This window comes from Lynx rufus, unplaced genomic scaffold (genome assembly GCF_022079265.1).
Source record: "Lynx rufus isolate CCGP_SWC_20201006 ecotype Redwood Valley unplaced genomic scaffold, mLynRuf1.p SCAF_8, whole genome shotgun sequence".
NCBI classification, from domain to species: Eukaryota; Metazoa; Chordata; class Mammalia; order Carnivora; family Felidae; genus Lynx; species Lynx rufus.
Window position 1 is genome coordinate 130183297 of NW_025814896.1, and position 20820 is coordinate 130204116.

The window sequence follows — 20820 nt, forward strand, 5'->3', positions numbered from 1 at the left end:
TGAAGTCGGACGCTTAACCGACTGCGCCACCCAGGCGCCCCTGAAAAATGCTGCTTTTAAAAAAATCCTCAGAAAGGTGGAGAAAAAGTCATAGTGCCCTTGATATTTTCTATATTTTATCTTTCCAATGAATCCCTGAGACAATTATGGAAAGCCTCCGTAATTATGGATAAGCAAAAATTTGTCTATATTCCAAAGGCATTGTATACTTTGGAATCTAGTTGTTAGCTTGATTATGAGATTTCCAGTGAATTAATTTATTTTCCCTTATAAAAACCATCACTGTTGACAATTGTATAAGGCATAACAATTTATAAACCATTTGGTTTGTATTATTTTATTTCAACGTCACAACAAAACCAGAAGGCAGTATTTCTTTCTTTTATTTTAAAGTTCACCTTTATTTTTGAGAGGGGAATGAGAAGCAGAGAGAGAGGGAGAAAGGATCTGAAGCAGGCTCTCTACTGACAGCAGAGAGCCCGATGTGGGGCCTGAACCTGCAAACTGTGAGATCACAGCCTGAGCTGAAGTTGGACACTCAACCAACTGTGCCACCGTTCTTTATAGAGATGAGAAGACTGGAACTGTTTCTTACTCCAAAGTATACAAGTGGTAACAGTAATTCTGGGACTTGATCTCAGACCTTTCTCACTTAGTATCTTCTGCAGGATGGTACTCCCTTTATCCTTTTCGTATTTCTCTTCTAAGACATTTTGCGATGAGGCTCTGACATCTCAGTTCATTTAGGGCCAGTTCTAAAAAAAAAAATTAGATGCAGTAGTAGTTTCCTAAAAGCATATACATCGAGCATTTCACATTACTGGTAATTCAAATGATTTCTGTAGCGTTTTAGTATAAAATAATAAAATATAAAAAGCAATGGAGGGGTGCCTGGATGGCTCAGTCTGTTGAGCGTCTGACTTCGGCTCAGGTCATGATCTCACAGTTCATGAGTTCAAGCCCCGCATTGGGCTGTGTGCTGACAGCTCAGAGCCTGGAGCCTGCTTCGGATTCTGTGTCTCTCTGTCTCTCTCTGCCCCTTCCCCGCTCATGCTCTCTCTCTGTCTCTCAAAGGTGAATAAACGTTAAAAAAAAAATTTTAAAAAAAGCAGTGGAAACTTTTGATTAAAACTCAAAGAAAATATTTCCTACCCATGGGAAAAGAGGAAAATATTGTTCACTCAAGCAGGAAAGCTAGATCCATCATGGATACTTGCTCATGTATTCATTCATTAACTTCTGTATTTATTCATTTATCTCAGAATCAACTAGTACCAAAAAACTATGAGCCAGAAATATGTTGGCCCTGAATGGGCCACACAGGTAACTCGATACTGAATCCTGTTCTTTGGGCTTAATTATATCTTCATATGTTGAACTTAATTTAGAATCTCATACAAAAATTATTACATGGAAATAACTGTAGGAATATTTTGAGGACATTATCCTTCATATCACAAAGTCCTGTTTTTATAGAGCTCCTAGGAGAAATTTCAGAGGTAAGAACCAAGAAAATATGTTTTCGGGGGTGCTTGGGTGGCTCAGTCAGTTGAGAGGCCTGACTCTTGATTTTGGCTCAGGTCGTGGTCTCACAGTTCAGGGGATTGAGCCCCACCTTGGGCTCTGTGCTGATAGCTCTCCCTCTGCCCCTCCCCTGGACTTTCTCTCTCTCAAATACATAAGTAAACCTTAAAAAAAAATAAAATAAAATAAAATACTTTTTTTCTAAGCAGAAAATATGTTGTTTCTTCTAACTAGTTTATTTTTTCAAAGTAAGAGGGAATTTTGCCATTGCATTTACACTTCTACTTTTAGCTTATTAGTCTTAGACCGAAATGATTTTGGCCACTAAGAGGCACCAAACAAAACCTATCTCTCACTTCCAGGAATTGCATACTCTTTATGGTGTACCTTTTGGATTCTAATTTGCGCTTAGTATATCAAGTTTTCCATTTTTACTTTACCTCTATTTCCTTATTTTCTTTATATTGTCTTTTAGCTCAACAGCTCTATAAACTATGTGTAAGTGTCTTTCTGAAAAAAAAAATGAAAAAAAACAAAAAAAACACAAAGTATGTATTTAAACCAGAATGAGTGAGGGGGGAGAAAAGGAAGATGGACAGAAAGGAAAGAGGAAGAGAGAATTTTGAATTTAGAAGGAAGTTTCAGAATTCACTTATCCCAAATTTGCCCCAGTGCAGGAATCCTTTTACCAGTGTTCCTAAATGGCATTCATCTGCTTTCCTCTTGAATATTTATATAGGTAAGAAAATCATTGCCCCCCTCCTTCCACAACAGCCCGCACCATCGGGGGAGAGGACTCAGATTATCTGTAAGTTTATCCTTCTGTTAGGTGAAATCAGCCTGTGACAAAAATCTCATTGCCAACTTCAAAGCCTTGAGTTTTATTTAGATTCGTAAACACAGGGAAAAATCAACAGCATTTTCTTTTTTTGTTTTCCTTTGAGATGCCATGAAGCCCGAAACCCAGTTGTGGAATAAGAGGTGTTAATAGAATCTGGAGGAGAGGCACACAGTTTGATATTCAGAGACAAAGACAGGCTTGCTGGGCTGTTTCCTCTATCAGATCTTCATTACCAGCCACACTGTCTCATTACTCACAAGCTTTAATGTCAACATGCGGCTCTGACATCCCTCCCCGGCCCCTCTTTCTAGAAATAAAGGCTATTGATCAGCAGTGGCCATATCGAAAGCTGGCAGGAATGCATGAGCTTATTAAGTTTCTTTATTAAGGTTGAATATAATCTGGAAAGAAGAGTTGATTCCCCTTGGATTTATGGTCATTTATATTTTCCCTTGTAATCCTCCATTTGTAACATTTCATTACACACTGTCTAATGGGGTTTGGGGATATTTTTGTTTGGTAAAGGATTTTTGTCATGCTGCTTTTTCTCAATCATTAAAACCTCAGTAGAAGGTCTGTAGGGAAGGATACAAAGTGCAGCTGTGGATATCTACAGGCTTAACATGTGGTCAATTATATTTGCTCTAATTTATAAGGCGATTTGAGACTGAATTTTAGATCCAAAGAATTTAACCGTAACATCATAACATTCATCCCTTTGTGTCCTTATGTCCTGTAAACTCCCTGCTCCCCCGCGTCTCAGATTTCTTCATGGCCTTACTTTTTCCTGTAGTTTTTGTTTGTTTGTTTGTTTTTGTTTTTAGATCAGGCCTCCTCTTGAAATTTCCTGAGAGCCTCCTGTTTTGTTTTGTTTGTTGGTTTGTTTGCTGCCAGATTCTCCTCACACTTTGCCTCTGTTCTTCTTTTATCTTTCTTGGGCAGCCCAAGTGATCCTTCTAAAATGCAGATCTGTCAGCATCACCCCGCCATTCTTCAGTAACCTCTCATTATAATGAAGATCAAATCCAAACATACTGCCAAACTCATAAAGCCTCACCCTTATGAGAATGCCTTGCCTAATTCTTTGGCTCTGTATTTAACCAATCCATCTGACCCTGCCCATCACACGTCTTACCCTTCTGCTTTGACAAACTTCTCACCATGTTCTTAAACGTCTACTAGGCTGCACCCGTGACAACATATCCCTTCTTCATCCAGCTAATTTGTGTTCACTCTCTGAGAGTCACTATTTTTTTTTTCTAGGACGTCCTTCCTGCTCTAAGTGTGTCTACCCTGTGTGTCCGTGGCACCACTGCCTCTCTACCACAATACTTAAGCCACGTTCAATCACAATTATCTAATTACTTCAGTTTTAACCACTAAGTGCTTTGAAGATGGAGCCTGTATCTTTATAATTCCTCTGTCTGTAGTTCTGGCTCTACGCCTGGCACAAAGTAGGCATTTAATAAAGTTCCATTGAATGATTGAGTGAAGGAATGAATCAATAAGACATGAAATAAAATCAAACGGAGCAAATAGTGTGGAACTGGTAATGTCTGTCAAAGAATTCCCGGCTTCAGAAAGCAAGGGTTGCGATGTCAGAAAAAAAAAACCAAAACAAAACAAATTGAAATGGCATCTTATATAGACGTGTGGTGCTTAGAACTTTATATCTAGAAAGAATGTCAGGCATTCACTACGGCGTTCACATGAATCTAGTTCAACCTCTTCAACGGATAGTTGCAGAAGCTAAATGCTGAAAATGTTCAGGAACTCCCAGGGTTGCAGAACCACGCCCTCAGAGCTAGAGCACAAGGGTTTTAATCACTGTGGATGTATGACTGTGAAGAGCTGCTTATTTCTTTTTTACCAGAATTGCGATGGTATATGGTGTGTGCTATCGTCCTAAAAATATATATTACTCAGCAACCCATATGGTTAGAGGCAGGAGTTCTAAAAGAGGACTGTTCAAACCACAGGGTTCTCTAAGTTTTCAAGTTTCACTGGGGAGAATTTCAACATTTCTCTGAAATATACTTTTTGACTCATCATGAGTTAGGAATGCATTAACACCCCCACAAAATGTAACCAAGAAAATATGTTTCACCTGGAGGTGTGTAGTCTAATTAAAACTGAATAAAACCTGAATATCTCAGTTTCTTCCTAATACTCATTTTCCCTTCTATTCTAAGGATAGTCCAATTATCTACTTAGGCCTTTCCCTTGATTGCTGAGTATCGGGAGATAGTTAAATTTCTCAGTTCTGGGGGGGCCATAGGGATAATTTTGAGCAAGAATTCTCCTGGCTCATTAATGGTAACATTGGAGGCACTAGAGAACTTTTCAATATGTTGACTACTAAAATAGGTGTTAGGCATTACTTCTCAACACGATTATACAGATTTACTGGAATGTCGGTTTGGCTGAAATGATTACAGCTGGAAAGTGTATGCTGATAGGAAGCTATTGTATATAGTCGGTTACTTGTTTCTTTGTCCAATAATAAATGGAAATAAAAAGAGGTGATCATTATAGAATAAATGTCGTTTATTTGGTAGACATTTGCTTTCTAAAAATGGTGTGGAAAAACTGATAAACCAGTGCTGCCTCCAAGTCATAAAAGGCTCTTTGGTTGTAACCAGGTCAATGCCCCTTGGTAGAGTGTGATCTCCTCATTTCTCAAGTCTGACATTCTGGAAAAAGACTGTGGCATGGATTGAAGCCATCAGTAGTTTTTGGCCCCCTTAGTGCCCTAATAGAAACTTTTGTGAGGGCACCAGATTTTTAGACTTGTGGGTGATAGCTGTTGTGGGCATAGCCATCTCTCTCGCTTGCCATGAATAGAAGTTGTCACTAATGCTACAGAAGAACCCTGGAGATTGAGCAGTGTCCTAAACGAGGTCTCTCAAAGACCTTTGCGCTCAGAGACAACCCATGTCAATATAATTATAGGATTTGAAGGCCCAAATAAGAGATCATGAGTCAGCAAACGAATGGAAGGTTCTGAGGCCCCTTCTAACATTTGAATGCTGGATAGCAAGCATAGGTGGCCAGATATGAAAACTGGAAATGGGAGGGTTTCTAACTGATATTAAGTCTCACAGCTGCTCAGAGGCAGCTCCTCCACTGGTTGCCAGGGCCCAGAAGGCAACAGCTCTCTTTAATTCTGCTGTAAACACTGTGATCTGTCAATCAGCGGATTATAACTTATAATAAGACTTAGCTATATATAAAGAGAGATCATCAAAATGTTTTTACTAGAAATCGCACTATTCAAAAATGCTGCTTATGTACCTATACATCCTACTTATATACTTATATACTACACATCCTACTTATATACTAACACTAACTGCTAAGTTTTTGTCACTCTTCTATTCCTGGTGCATGGAAAATATGAATCTTCCTGAAATGCAGTTTTCTATTAACAACGTTACATAGGAAAATAATACTAGAATTAGAGTTATAACCCGTATCTAATTTTGTTTCTTTTGCCAAGTTGCTCTATGACCTTGGATAAGTCACCCTACCTTTGTAGCTCTCTTTCTTTATCTATGAAATTAGGGAAGGTTGTTAAAATGTGTTCTTAGGAGCCTTATGGCTTCTTTAAAGTTGCCTTCGGACAAGGATGCAGCCATTCTATTGCAACTGGTGCTTATCATGATCTCTCAAAGAAATCAGCCATAATATCCCTTTTCTATACTTTTCTGGCAAATTATTCAGCTACATTTGCCTTTTAAATGCTCTCAACCTGGTGGACAGTTTGAACGTCCGCATTTTATGGAAATGAGTGAGTTCCTTAAACCATAGACATTTTTCTGCTAGGCTGAATTGTTAAGGCTTTTTCAAAGTTCTAACTTAGGTTATTTCCCTTCCTTCAGTGATTGATTGGCGATGGTTGAAAATAAAATTAGAAGGTGTCCCCCAACTGTGAAATGACTCATAAGTAAGGTTCAAAGTGTTCTCTTTTGAAAAGTTCTTTGATTAGAAAAGTGCTTTATTCCCTTAAAATATCTTGGATGAAATGTCCAACCCACTTAGAATGATCTAATATTAGAACTAGAAGGGACTTTACTTTCACTTTCTACAAGCATCTTTTTATGGATGTTAAATTTGAGGTCCAGAAAAATGTTCCTGGCTGGGGAAGGGGAGCAAACCAATTCTACAGTGTTCTAAGCTCTTCACTAATATTTATTTCTTATATTTGTATAATATTTTAAGGTTTACAAAGCATTTTCTTATGTAATACTTAATTTCATAAGCATCATGAGCCAGGGAAGAAGGTAAAACAGTTATAAGTAATCTGGTTTTATGTTAAAAAAATAATAATTGGCAAAGTCAAGAAGAGAATTGAGACCTTTTGCTTCAGACCAGTGTTATCTCTACTCACTGATCTGCCTTAACTTGTAAATTCAGTTATTAAAAAAGAATAAAATATTTGGCGCTGTGGTATTTTGAACTATTTCTTAATTAGATTGATCCTCTTTCTAATAGAATTATCAGCAGTGATATGAAAAAAAATATTTTACAGGGGAAGATCATGATCCTACAACAGTGAAACAGAAGCATAAATATCTCTGTATGTTTCTTTCCATATTTGTTACCTGAATGGTAGTTAATAAAGAAGAAAGGCTAGGACAACCACAGTGATAGAAGTCAAGAGTCTTTCGTAAGCTGCTAGACTTCATAAGGGGAAAGAGTTTGGCCCTGATCAGTGACCTAACTGAAACTTTTGTGAGTTCACCAGAGTATTAGGCTCATGGGGAGATAGCTGTGTGGGCATAGTCCTCTCTTCAGCTTGCCAAGGCACTTTGGAAACAAAGCAGACGTGGCTGTTCCAACTTCTTTCTAACACTTTGCCAGAAGGTGATACAAAAAGTTATGAATTAATGATTCATTAAAACATAAACCCGGCAAGCAGAATATGTAACGTAAAACTAAGCTCTAATTGGGCATAGATTATAGAGTACTACCTGAGCCATGGCATGCCAGTATTAGATGTCCAGCATGTATCATAGAAAGGGATGAAGGAAGGCAAATTGAATAGGGAAGAGAGCTTTTCCAAGCCAGGTTGGAAGTCATCTTCTGTCTAGCACAAATCCCACAGCATGAAATGATGGCTAAGCGAAATAAAGAAGGAAAAGAAGCTACCATTCCAATGAAGGTCAGAGATGGCTCTTATCACTAGCCTCTCCCGCCCGACACTGCCTTTAAGCTATGATGTGTGAGCAGTGGATTTCAGCATCACCCACTCATTCCAGAAGGGTTTTATTTCCTCCAAGTCTGGAAAGACTGAATTGATGGCTTTATATATCAAGGGGTTAGAGCCATATAACCCCTTATAGGTTCCAAAAGGGACTCTGATGAAAAAGAAGATCACGCCAAATCTTACGCTCCTATGAATAAAGGGATGGTAGCCAAGCTATTGCAATTTACAAAACATTTTATTTACTTTATTAGGCAACTTGAAGATCAAGCATATGAAGTAGTCAAGGGAAATATGGCTTTAATTTACAGACGAATAACATGAGACTCAGGAACATCAAATGATTTCCCCAGGGCCATAGATGAGTATCAGGATGACACTAGACCTAGGTACTTTGATTAATAATTTATGAGTTTTTCCATTATCTAAGTCTCCTCTCATTTGGCACAGAATTTGTGTGTCATAATCCATCCATTCATCATTCAAACACTATGTGTTGTGCACTAGGTCAGGTGTAAATAAGTCTTCACTCAATAGTAAGAAGTATATGGTATTTAAATTCTCCTGATATTATGTAGAAAAGAAAATTTCTTGTAAAGCTGTATTTTCATTTTCTGATTTTCCTTAATTTGCCTCTTAGACACATAATTATTAGTGGATTGATTTACCCATTTCTGGGCCTAGGAAGATACATAAGAATCAGAGGCATATACCAGAGTGTTGACCTCACAAAGCCCAAAGTTGACTTGTTCTCCAAGGAGAATATAAACATACACAACTTGGTGGAAAACAAGCTTTTCTGTAAACTACTATGGACTAAGGGGAAAAAGTACTTGGGATATTGGAAGGAAAAATCCATGTATCTCTTCCTACACTCCAGTTTCAGCCTATACAAAGAGAGTTCAGACTTACACTCAACTATCATCACTGTTTCTCTCCAAAAGAGGAAGAATGGTTGCTTAGAAAATAATGTCATGGTATTTACTGAGCCATTTTTTAATGGGTAGGATTAATTTGCCCCAATACTTTAATCTACCTCTTCAACTTTGTCTTTTTGCTCTGAATGTCAATGTCCTGGTCTGTCTTCTGCACCCAGTGTCTTGCTTCTTTTCAGTTTGAGGGAAAGAAGTGGGAAGTACAGCTTAAACCTCTGGCTCAAGACATGTTTCCTAATCTATCTTTTACTGGAAAGCCTTAACTTAAGGGTGTCAGAGTCCTTGTAGTGATTAGTAAATAAGTACTTTTTTTTGCCATTTGTTGAGAGATCACATGTACTCATATTAACTCAAAGTACTGCATTTAAATGAAAAGGAATTTAGACCCAAGTCCCCATAGCAATTACTCAAGAGCCAAGATGACCACAATCCCACCTTGTAAGTTTTCAGAGCTAGTAAAAAAAAAAAATTGTCACAGGTTATATGGGGACCTTACAAGTACATGTTGAATGGAAAGAGAAACAGAGCTAAAATTGAGAGAGCCCAGAAATGAGAAAACCGATTCTATTCAAAGAGTAAATTTCATAATTGAAAATATATTGTCCGAAGGCATATATTTAACCAAATCCGATCGTAACCAGTGCTGTTCTCTAAAGAGTCCAGACTGCTGTGTACCAAGGGTACTAATGTAGTACTGCTACTAAGAGTCTAGAAGAGAATGGTACTTGAAGCCAGGAAAGGACATGGGGAGTAGTTCCATGTGGTCTCTCTCTGTTGAATGGCTGGAGGGGTAGGAATAGGATCTAGGCCTATAGGAAATATGAACGCTTAAAAGAGACAGTGTGATAGGATCTAGATAAAGGAGCCACAGTCTGGGTATGTCCTCAAAATTTACAGCAGTGAAATTAATTTCTGGGGGCAGAATGGTGTCTGGACAGCCTTCAAACTCATATATTGCCATTTGCTTAGTCTGTGACCATGATCTTCCTTTTTCTCACCTCTAAACTGAATACACTATCCTATAAAACTGCTGTAAGGATTAAAGATTATGCACAAAAAACATTGGATTTAGAGCAGGCTCTAAAGAAATGCTAGCTGCTCTTGTTGTGTGCTTGTTGATGTTATGGCTTTTTCTTTTTTATCACAATCATCACCTCATTTTCATCATTATTAATAAGTCCTCCACTCCTTTCTTCCAATTATAGAGGCTCTTTCTTTTGGCCTTCTGAGACTCTCAGTGTTATTATAAATTGGTTCCCAGTTGCTTCTAACATCAAAGTCTTTGTCCCTGACTACCTTGAGGCCCTGAGTCATCAAAGAACTTCATCAAAATGCCTCAGATGCCTTCTCTTTGAGAGAGGTGATGAGGTGCCAGTGGAAGGATTCAGCTCTCCACAGGAAAGGACTAGTCATCAAATGGTAGACCTAGAGGGGTAAACACAATCACAAGACAACCAAGAAGATTCTGGCTGGAAAGAAAAAGATGATCACAAGACCCTTTTATCAAGGCACGGAAGTATATATTTTTTTCCTTCTCAACACAATCATGAAACCACGAGCTAGTTCAAAACAACAGAAGAGAATCCCAAATGGGCATACACATATTAGACCAAGCTTTTGGAATTTCTAAGCTATTTTGGTCACAAAGGCTAAAAGAAAGCATTCTCCTTATTTAAGGGGTATGAATTAAGAAGAAATTTTTGAGTGTGGAATGTGTTCTCCGTTCTGCCGTAACGTCCGTGCTGTGAATCGTTAGCTTCCCAGAGAAGAAGAGATTGTCTATTTCCCTTTGGGGGGGGGGGGAGGGGCTTTCTTGCTATTGCAATTTTATATTTGATTTTGTGATTATTGTCTCTCTATTCGGTTAGACTATAAGCTCCTAAGGTACAAAGGATCATGGCTGCCTTTTCCAATTAGATCCCCAAAGTCCTCTGTTTTAAACACTTATGCGTGATGAGGGTCCAAGTACTGACGTCCTCTGAGATTCTGCTTTAGAACCTAGAGATAAAAACTGAGATGTACTTGTGAAAATTCAATGAGATTGTGTCTGCAGTGTTCCCTGGAACTCAATGAGTACAATCTTTTCCCTCTCATTCTGGTTCTAAACAAAATGGCCCTAGGTTGGCATATGTTATACAGTATACAACAGGTTTCTAAATATTATTGCATTGAATTCTTATAACAGTTCTGTAAGGGGTGCAGAGAAATGGATCCTGTCCACATTTTATCTTTTGGGAAAGAGAGAACCCATAGGTTTATGTACAACCAAGTCATGGGCCAGAATTCCATAGCATGGATCTTCTAGCTCACAGTTTGTTGTTTCTCCCCCTGAAATAGAGCACTGCTTAACAGTAGTGCAGGAACTGTATTCTATTCACTTTAGAATTAAGAAAATAGTCACTTAGGTCCCTCTGAGCCTGAGTTTTCTCATGAAGGGTGAAGACTGAAATAGTACTTCGTGAGATTATTAGTTGTGAGGATTAAATACCTACAATCAATGATGCTGGTCCACCTGGGATTTGAAACACTAGGTGCTCACAAAAAGTTAACTTCTTTCCTCTAACTTAGTTTTTACTTTGTTCACAGGGCAAATCTGCAACGAAGCTGAAATAGATATATCCTAAAATGCCTTTGAAATAAGTCTGTTCACCAACATTGATGTTTGGAGGCAGAAAAATGGAATGAGCTGGTCAAAAGGGAGGGCTTTGCACTGAAATCCTGCCCCTGACACTTATTTCACAAAACCTTCTTAACCTGAGACTCAGTTTCTTTGTAATAAAAATGTATGAAAGTATCTAGGTAGTACCTGGCACAAACAGGGATTTTGTAAATTTTATAAATGGTGGTTATTACTACTGTCACAACTGATATTTCATCATCACTGTACTGTCATTATCATTATTTTCAATACACAGAAGGAGCATTTGTTCAGTTTCTTTCTAAAATTATCAGTGCATTAAGCATTGCATTAGTTTCCTAAGACTATCACACAAAGCACCGAAACGAGGTGGCCTAAAACAATAGAAAGGTATTGTCTCACACTTCTGGAGGCTAGAAGTCTGAGATCAGGATGTTGGTTTCTCTCCCCAGTGGCTTTAAGGGAGAATCTTTCCTTGTCTCTTCTAGCTTCTGGTGTTGGCAGGTACTCCTTGTAGACGTATTGCTGCGATCCTTGCATCTGATGTCAAATGCCTTTCTTCTTGCTCTCTGTCTTCACATGATCTTCCTTCTTTGCATGTCTATTTCTACATTCACAATTCACCCAATGAGGACACCAGTCATATTGGACGAGGGCACAACCAAATGACTTCACCTTAGCTAGTTGCATCAGCAACAACCCTGTTTCTACATGAGGTCACATCTTGAGGTACTAAGGTTAGGACTTCAACGTATCTTTTGGGGGGACACAATTCAGCCCATAAGAAGTACCCTTTAATGTTTTTTTTCTGGATTCTCAATGACTTCAGAATTCACTTAGATGATTTGAATTATTCCAGCTAAAAATGAGGTTGCTTCATATTGATTTCCGCACTTAGGAAAATCAAACTGGATCTCGAGGGAGCTAATGAAAATCAGAGTGTGATTTTCAGATGGTCACAAATAGCTAGGAGATTTCTGAACAGTTGTGAACAAATGGGAGAATCCTTCAGATCTGTGTTCAGGAGAAACATTGTGTCCCATCTAAACTCCAGCAGAAACAAAAATTGCAGTAAGTGAGTAAAAGAGTATCCTCTATCAGGGTAAGTGAGCATAGTAAAGAGAGTTTGAGAAGATAATCAGGATCTGAGAGATTGAAAGTCACCTACAGACCACCGAGTTTGGCTCCTAATTTTTTTTTTTTTGGTTTTTTTTTTGTTTGTTTGTTTGTTTTAAAGTTTATTTATTTATTTTGAGAGAGAGCTGGAGAGGAGCAGAGAGAGAGAATCCCAAGCAGGCTCTGTGCTGTCAGCCCAGAACCCTATCTGGGGCTTGAATTCATGAACTGCAGGATTATGACCTGAGCCAAAATCAAGAGTTGGACACTTAACCAACAGCCATCCAGGCACCCCTCAGCTCCTAATTCTAAATGAGTCCCATTTCTTCCTGTTGCAGAAGTGATGGGATGAGTAATGGAGAAGACAACTGGAAATGTCAAATAGGGTTAATACTATAAATAAGAAAATAGTGTTGGGAGCCAATGTTATACTCCACTCTGGGGCAAAAAGGAGGCTAGCAATTACTCTGTTTCTACATGTTGTAGGGAGAGGGGAAATTATTAAAGAACCAGGTGATCAGAAAAGAAAGGGAATTTTAAACTCTGGTGAGTTGGAAAAAGATTAATAATGTTTTGTCTTATCTCCATTCTGGTTATAGGCATAAAAACAAAAATTAGGTACCATTACCCCTTACATTTTTATAATCCTCACAGAATTTGAATGAGGGGGACACTCTGGTAGGCAGGATAATGGACCCCCACAGATCTCTGGATGCTAATCTGTGAATAGGCTACCTTTCATGGCAAAAGAGACTTTGCAGGTGTGGTTCAGAATCTTGAGATAGGGAGAACAGCCTGGAATATCAGAGTGGGACAGTGTAAGAGCCTTTACAAGAGGGAGGCAAGATGGTCAAAGTTAGAAGAAAAAAAAAGATGTGGGGCACCTGGGTGGCTCAGTCTGTTAAGCGTTCAACTCTTGATTTCAGCTCAGGTCATGATTTAATGGTTCGTGAGTTCAGCCCCACATGGGCTCAGTGCTGACAGTGCAGAGCCTGCTTGAGATTCTCTCTCTCTCTCTCTCTCTCTCTCTCTCTCTCTCTCTCCTTCTCTCTCTGGCCCTCCCCAACTTGTGCTCTATAAATTAATTAATTAATTAATTAATTAATTTTAAAAAGAAAAAAAAGATGTGACAATGGGTGGGAATCAGATGGGTGGAATCATGCGTTTTGAAGATAGAGGAGGGGCCAGGAAGCCAGGAATGGAGGTGACATCTGGAAGCTTGGGAAGCAAGGAACGAGGTTCTCCTTTAGAGACTTCAGAAGAGATGCATCCTTCTGACACTTGGGGTTTAGTCTTCCAACCCCCACACTGTAGAAGAATATGTTTGTGTTGTTATAAACCACTAAGTTTGTGATAATTTGCTTCAGCAGCTATAAGAAACTAATACAAGGTCATTTGGGGAAGATGGTACATTTTAAAAAAGAGTAAATGAAAGGACACAGGATTTGCATGACTTAATTTCACATACTTATTAAATGGCAAGGCAGTGTCTTCATTTAATCTTGCTTTTATTTTCATTAATCCACCCATACATACTTATTGAATACCAAGGATGCGCCCAGCACTGCTCACTGGATTTCTTACTTTAGAGACAATGAGGGTGTCTAAGACACACAATTGATCTTGAAAGGCTTTTGAGTCATCCATCATTGAAGTATACACTAGGTGGGAAACTAGGAGCTCTTAGTTAGGAGGTTCTTTTGACAAAGGAAGGGTAAGAGTCTGGCTGCAAAAGAAGCAGGGCTAGTGGCTCAGGTCTCGATCTGGGCTGCACAACAGACAGGAAGGCTTGCTGTCCGTCCTCCATGGGTAGGGAAACGGGCAGATCAGGAAGGATGCTCTGTCCAGGAATCAAGGCAGTACATTACCCCTTCCTTATGCTATCCCTTAGGTACTTGTATCCAGTAGATAGAGTGTGGGAAATGGAGGAACCCAAAAACATGGCTCAGGAAAGAAATCATTTGCCCTTGGACACCGCTTGGACTTGCTTGGAGAACTCAGATCCTTCTGGTTCCTGGATTGGTGCTCCACTCTCTCCCCACCAACCCCCCCCCCCCCAACTCCACAACCTCCAACCAAAAAGCACTTAGCACATGTAGTTCAGAGGTTGTAATGGGCCTAGTTGAATTTCTGGCTTTTCCACTGAGTAGCTGTATCCCCAGACAAATGGTTGAACTTTCCCAATCATTTTCCCATTGTGAAAGACAGGTGTGAAAGCTGTTGGAAATTGGAAGCTATTTTACCTGGTAGGAGTTAATTGTGCTAACCCTGCTGGGACATTGTGTGCATTGCTTTTTTTTTTTAAATCTTACAATAACTCCCTTTATGAGAGGTGAGAATTTTATATCTATTATGTCTTTTTTTGAACTATCTTTATTCTTAGTAAATATCTCCGTAAAATCAAAATATTATCTGTCATCAACTAGTAATACTAGTAGCTGATATTTATTGGGAACTTATAGTGTGAAAGTTGCCACATGGAGTATAAGATATATATTATTATTATACCTCACAACAGTTGAGCAAGGTAGGTCGTATCATTACCTCCATTTCATTGATAAAAAAGTGAGGCTCCAAAAGGAAGAGTTTACCTGCACATTTGTGTCAGATTGTGTTGGAAAAAGGGTTGTAACCAAGGTCCTCTGACTCCCAAACTATATACCTTATCCAGTGAATCATGCTATTACTTGAAAGTGAGAGCTTACTTTTCTTGAATTTTGGAAGCCCAAGACATAGCCTGATTCAAAGCCTAAAACAGATATTTAAGAATATTTATTGAAACTGAATTTTCACTTTGAATTCAGGCACTACCTTTGTATCAAGCTGGCTTGTACATTACAAATGTTTGAGACAATAGGTCACCAGGAAGCACATGGAAAAAGTAACCACTCCCAGGCTCTAAAATTACTGTAAGGAAATGTAAATTGAATGCATCCTCTATGGGTTTGTCCCGTTAAGAAAACTCTGAAACATAAATTCCAAAACTATTGAATGGATTGCTGTGAGTCCCTCATTTTGATAAGGCCACATGGCCCTTCCAGCAATTTCCAACACAGTGGGAGAACACTAATATATAAGCACTTTACCCCCAACAGACATTTTTCCCTGGAGACACATTAACCACATGAAGCAAGTGGTCAATATCAATTGAATGGAGACTGCTGTTTCTATCTCAGAGGCAGAATGGATCCTGCCTCTAGCATGATTCCATCTTCTTCCCTCTGATGTCATGATACAACATCTAATACAGTCTTCTTCACCTCCCCCCACCTCAATCCAAATATGGCATGACAGATCACACAAACAACTTTGGCTAATTGTCATAAGCAGTGACTTTATTGACTAATTAGGTGATTGATGAATGAAGGTTCTGGTTCTAGGAATAAGCTGTTTGTAAAAGAACTAAAAGCCACTGTAGAAACAAACCACTTAGACAAGAATGCACAAAAGATGTATGATATCTTCTTAGCTAACAAAGGAGAGATAAAGTAAATATTTTATAAAAATAATGTTTTGACCTATCTCAAAAATTCGATTGGGGTCTTTTCTTGATCTATTGAGAATAATAGTTTTAGTAGGAAAAATTTGTAACCAACAGCCCCATGTGTAAAAACCATCTTTTATTCATTGGACACAACAAATAGGGCACATAGACTAGCTGGCTACATATCAGACATCCTAGGATGAATGAAAAACAGATTCTTATGAGCCACTCAAGACTTTCTTAATCAGCATTCAGGTGGGGCAGAAAATTTCTCCTCAGTGATGCCAATGTGTAAGTAAGGTGGTAACTGCTCAACTAGCACCTCTTTTTTTTTTTTTTTAAAGTAGGTAAGCATCGACAAATTCAATCTTAAGCACTTCAAACTAATCATTTTTCATCTCTTGCCCCAAGATTATATTAACCATTTTACCTCATCCGGTCAACTGCTTAGGGTCAGGCTAGCTCTGCTAGTGACTCTGCCAATCAGAGGCTACGATGTCCCTCCCCTTATGAAGGCCATCTCTCAACAAACAGGCAGCAAAATAGGGGCAGGACACATGTGTGGATAGGTAGATCCCAGTCATTGAGCAGACTTTAACAGAGAAGGGGCAACACACTTTGGCCTTTCTGTTCTTTTAATCCTTACATCTTTGTGAATTAGGGCAGGGATCATTTGTTCGGGAAGACATGGAAGCTGAAAGTTAAGAAACTTGTCCAAGATTGATTGGCTAGAAGTGGTCCCAAGGAGGAATGAAGCTCAGCTCTCCTGATGCACTTATATAGTAATATGTGTGTATAGTGATATAGTGTACTTATGTAGTCATACGCCTTATAGCCAGGCTAGTGAAGCATGATTGATAGGTCTCTTAAATACACACTTTCCCTCTAAAGTTTCTGTAGTTGTGTTTAGCCAAGCACATAGTAATACATTAACTATACAATGTCTTATAACAGCTTGTGTTAAGTACTTATCAATATATGTGACTTCATGGTTATGACACATAATCTGTACTTCCTTATGTCTCATTTCCTACCTTACTGTATAGGTACATTTGTAAACATCTCTATCCTGTTGAACTATGTGCACACCTTATTCATCTGAGAAGCTCACGGTCCAAGCGCAGCATAGTGGAAGGGCCAGCACTTTTTGAGGATCATAAGATTGGAACTATCATTATACCCAACCAATAGACAAGGAAACCAAGGCACAAAGAGGTTAAATTGCACAGAGTCCCATGACAATTCCATGGCATAGCTGAATCTAGTCTCTTAACCACCGTTCAATGCTGTCCCACCCCCATGTGCTTTTTGAAGGACATTTATGAGCTCAACTAGGTCTAGTCTCCTTGAGCCTTGTAAACCCATTTCCTCCTTCATAAAGGAAGACACAAGAAGAATCTGATTACACATTCTAATCAGAGCACAAGATGAATCTTCACCACTGATGGTGAATGGAATCAGCCAGATAAATTGAAAGCACCGTGGCCAAGTTGGTACGAGTATTTACTTTCAGGAGTTACTACACTCTCAGTCTAAAATAAATCCAGAAAAACAACAGCAACAACAACAAAACCCTGCTTTTGGCAAATGCTAATGGCCACAAATAAAGCCTCCATTTTTTCCTTATCACTTCATTTCTACCCTGTATCTCAATCGGTACTTAGAAAAACAAAGAAGCAGACTCTGCGGGCCTGGACCTATCTCCTGGGCCGTGTTGAAAATGAAAAAGAAATCAGCAGCCCTAGATGGAATCACTTTCATACTCGTTTTATAACAGTTGTGCCAGGTAGAGTATCAAAACACAATGCGTCTTTGGAATCATTTTCGGAAACAGTTTTGAAGCTCACTTTTTAAAGGAAATGCTCTATTTTAGGGCATTGGTTGGCAAACTTTTTCTCTCTTGCACACCAAGAAGCCAATCTGCGGATGCTATGTGGTTACTGATATGATAAGAGACACAAGAGAGAAAACTTCTACCCTGGGTCCCATTTGCCTGGTGTGATCCAGGACCATCTGGGGTGGTGAGCATGCTTTGGGCCCAGTGGCTGACAAACATTCTTCAGAGGAAGCATGACAAGAGCAGGGAGGCTATAAAACTGTGCTTGGTGGGGGGGGGGGGTTCCCTCACATTGCACCTCTGTCCCAAGGACATCCAGATGCAGGACATCCAGATCTAGATCACTTTCTCCTCCCAAAGAGCCTGGCCTCCTTAACTGGGGAAGCTGGCTGGGGCACAGCTACTCACTTAGATTCTAGACTGAGATTCCACCACCCAGTGCCCAGCAGTTGCCAAACAGCAGAGATCCCAACACATAGCGGGCAACTAATCCAGAGCGTAGACAGTGGGGATCCTTCCCCAGGGGTAGAATGTGGAACTGGAATGGAGGGTACCCTGGCATGGTTTCCATGGATCAAGATCCTAGTCCATTAGGGCAGTGCTATGGGCTATACAAAACAGGAAGCCCTTGTTTGGGGGAGTGGCTGAACATGTCACGATTATGTTGAACAGACACAGTGGAAGTAAATAGAAGCTGGAGAAGAAGAAGAATGTTCCTGTGAAGAAGCCAAGAAGACAGATCCAGCTGTGCCTCCGTGAGAATGGTCCAAAAGGCAGAATTTGGAAGGTGTAGGCATCTGGAGTAATTAGCTTCATGGATGGTAACATGAAGGAGAGGTGTAGTTTCCTATGCAGGGATTTTATAGTGACTGGGATCTCAGAAGCCAGCATGGCTCATTGCTTCCCCCTTCCCTATAAAAGGATGTTACATTCCTGCCCTTCGCCACCGGACTTGTGGGTCTCTTCTCTGGGAACATTGCTCCCACCTCATTACCGGGCTTGGCCAGATAATTGTTATTTGACAAATGAGGTTGAAGAACAAGTGACGCAGTGCTAGGTTGGAGCAAATCTTCATGAAACTTTTCCTGCTCTCTCTCAGTAATCCCCTTGTTCCTTCTGCCAAGAGAGCATCTGTACTCCTTTGTCTTAGATTTTGGATCAGCTGCAGAGCCACACTGCCACTCAGCCCACATGTCATGTGGTTGAGCGATAAAACTCTGTTTGTATAAGCCACTGAGATTGTGAGATCACTTGTTATTGCAGCAAAGCTGACACACGGGTGAAATTCAAAAAATGCAGAGTAGAAGCTTCTGTTAATGAAGACACCAGGCTAAGGGTTGAGGCCAGGACTCCAGCTTCCATGATGATAAGAGAAGAGAGGACATGAAGTCTAGAAGCCTTGGTTGTAGGCTACGTGACAGGGTGCCAGGGCAGGAACTTTGACTTAAGAAGGAATTTTTCTTCCCTGATCCACAAGGTTATAGCTGGAAGTAGTAGCCCTGACCCCAGGCTGAGCCATTCAGTCACCTGGGTAATAAAAGTTAGCTACTCTATATCAATAAGCACACCAGGAGTTAAGGGTTCAGAGACAAGTAAAAATATTGGGGAGGGGACATCACAAAGTTTCCCTAGAGGGCATGGGGTCTTGAAGGATGAGTAGATGAGTAGCTTGAGGGACTAGCATGTATAGCAGCATACAAATAAGTTTCTTAAATCCTTGCCTAGTTGAGGTTGCTCTAAGAGCAGTTCCTCAAAGGTCATGTCATGACCACCTGTACCAGAAGCAGAATCCTAACATAAATAAGTCCTGTGTCCCCAGACCTACTGCATCAGAGTTTCTAGATCTGAAGCCTCAAAGTATACAAAACGAACTGACACTCCAGGTGACCCTTTGCATACTCAATTTGAGACCCAGTGATGTAGCACAGTGGGTCTCAAACCAGCTACCTATTGAATTATCTCAGCAGCTCCAGAGACTAATTTGATTGATCTGGCATAGGGCTCAGGCACTGGTGTGCTTTAGAAGCTCTCTAAATTTATTTTGATGTACAGCCAGTTTGAGAACCATTGGTATAGAGAAAGAAATCGATTCATACTTACTGCATATCCATCATGTGAAGATAACAGCCAGGGCACTGTTGTAACTACAGTGACAGAATTGATGACAGTCTTTCTTAAAAGGACCTTACAATATTAAAAGCTGGTAGGAAGGTAGTGACTGGCACAGAGTGGACATTCAAAGTCATGTGTTGAGTGAATGAATGAAGAGAAACATATCCAAAGAAGATGGACATTTTAGCCAACCCTCCCAGGTCATTCTTGTACACTCTAACTGAAGTTCAGGAGCCACTGTCCCACAGAAAGTTGGGGAAGGAGTGGAGAGGTGGTGGGCGGGGGGGGGGTGGCGCAGGGGGAAGGAGGAAAGGAAGTGCAGGCGAGGCTCAAGATTCCAGGAACCAGGTGACCCTGACAGGACAATCTGGCTCTAAGAACACAGGGGTCTCCTTTCCCTGCCTTGGGAGCCTGAAGGTTTCTGTGTTTGGACTTCTAATAGAGAACATATCGTCAGAACACGTGTGAAGTTATCTACCAGTTTTGGCTTTTGCTTATTGCATTTTCATAATTGAATTTTTCAAGAGCAATTGCCACAATACAATTTTGTGAACTTGTAGCACTGAACATTTCTAATTAGGTTGCTATAGCCCTTAGCCAAATTACTGCAAATGTCATCTCTCTGCTCTCTTTTTGATGCAAAAATGTAGGGCAGTCAGCAATATACACAATTTCATTGTAACGCAGGCAGACGCTGTTCATGGTGACAGAAGGGTCTGTTTTCCATTAACCCAAAATTTGCTTAGTCAAGCAACTCCCTCATTACACAGCTTGCATCCGAAAGGATGTTTCTGTCTTTCCAGCAAGCTGCTACTTTAGCAATTAGCTGTCCATAAAAATGTGAGCAATTGCCCGATCTGTGGATCAGTAAGTTGTTCATGCCCATGAGCCAGCCTTGGCCATTCTGAGTCTCCTTTGTTGGCATAGACCCAGGTTTCAGGATTGTGCATCATTGAAACACATGAGAGAAGTGGCAAATGACTTTCTGGACTTGTGATTGTTTTCATCAATGGAAATCAGTATTCATGTAGAGGAAACATTTATTTGTAAATTCCAATTCATCAGCCCCATGACCTAACTCCCATGTTTTTGTCCTCCTCTAGTCCCATCTTTTCATAGCTAGCTTC